Source organism: Cyprinodon variegatus, unplaced genomic scaffold, assembly GCF_000732505.1.
Source record: "Cyprinodon variegatus isolate N-32 unplaced genomic scaffold, C_variegatus-1.0 Scaffold1008, whole genome shotgun sequence".
Lineage (NCBI taxonomy): Eukaryota > Metazoa > Chordata > Actinopteri > Cyprinodontiformes > Cyprinodontidae > Cyprinodon > Cyprinodon variegatus.
The window spans coordinates 155,568-157,020 of record NW_015151461.1 but is presented as its reverse complement, the minus strand read 5'-3'; the positions used below and the strand labels follow the sequence as shown (position 1 = coordinate 157,020).

At 38.5% G+C, this 1,453-nt stretch overlaps 1 long non-coding RNA gene across 2 annotated transcripts in view; it reads left to right on the top strand.

Moving 5' to 3' along the window:
• The window catches only part of LOC107100774, a 23,390-nt gene that overhangs the window by 3,827 nt on the left and 18,110 nt on the right, over positions 1–1,453 (top strand). The gene's annotated exons all lie outside the window — the stretch shown is intronic.

Sequence of the window (1,453 nt, the reverse complement as noted above, 5' to 3'; positions counted from 1 at the left end):
AATGTTAATAGAATAGACCTTTTCTTCTTGTTTTCCTCTCTATGTTTTGTACTCAGCTGACCTTTAGAGACACACTTAATATTATCAGTGTTCTGATGGTGTTTTAGCAAAAGGATTTTTTATCAAAAACATGATTAATGTGATCAAATAAGCAATACTTGTATTAACCATACATGGGAACCCCAGGAAGTTTCTGAAAATTATAGAATTTGAAGGTACATTTAAAAAAAAAAAAAAAAGAAAGGACAATCCCATATAAGTACAGCGGATATCACATCTGCTGCGTTTGGCACTCCTGGGCTTCTGTACAATCACAACTAGCCTGCCGTCCTCTCAGATAATGAAACGAAACAGCAGGTAGAAAAAACTGCAGCCAGACACAGAAATCTTTTTTATTCTGAAATACGGAGGATATTTAAATCGGATCAAGAAGAAAAGATGTTTGTTAACTGTTCACCTTTTTATAGATACAGAGCATTTTTAGAAAAAAGATTGATATTTTCTTCCAGCCCTGAAACTTTGGTTTCACTTCATCACTTTATTCAAATTATTACTGAGACACAAAAATATCTGCAGGTTTTTTATTTTTATTTTTTTAACCAGAGGATGTTCAGCATTTTTCCTTCTTTTCTTCTTGGACCCAAATGATGATGGAAAAGTTAGAGTGAATTATTCTGGAAATAAGCAGAATGTTTCAGGGAAATAATTTCAGGCGTTTTTAGAGCAGAGTGCTGTGAGCATTCAGACACTTTAATTGAAAAAAGTCTCGGCAACAGAGTGACCTTGTGCAGAGCTGCTGTCTCCCCCTGAGCGCTAACCTCTGCTAGCTGCTGGGGGAGCAGAGCCGCTCTGCAGCCCTCGCTGTTATCTGGATCATCCAGCCTTTGTTTGCTTCACATCAAAAATTGATCAGGAAGTTTTATTGCTGATTAATTTTCTTTGTTGATAAAAAATGCTGGATTTTACCTCCATCTATAAAAGATACTTTGTTCAAAATCTGCTCCTAAGATTAACTTAGACTTATCAGTCCCAAACGGGGTCTGCTAGGAAAAAATAAGATAATTAAATAAAAGCATCACAATTCTATATTTCCAGAGGAAAAATGCGGAGTGAATACTCCTGTTCAATCACAGATCTTTGCAGTTTGCCCAGAGCGGCTGAACATGGAGGCCTGATGGAAAATATTCCTAAATAACCAGAGAAATCCAGCTCATGATTTCCTCTGAATCTCCACAGAAAAAAGTATTTAAACATTCAGGCTAAAGGACATTCCTGAGTCCATCATGTGTGAGCCACGTTTGGGAAGCAGTCTGGATGTCCTGGTTTTAAGGTCTTCTGGACGTAGAGCTTCCCAGCAGCGACTCTTTGTGCTCATCAGCCAAGGACCAATCAAGCACCAGCCAAGGTCCATCCAAGGACCAGCCAAGGACCAATCAAGCACCAGCCAAGGTCC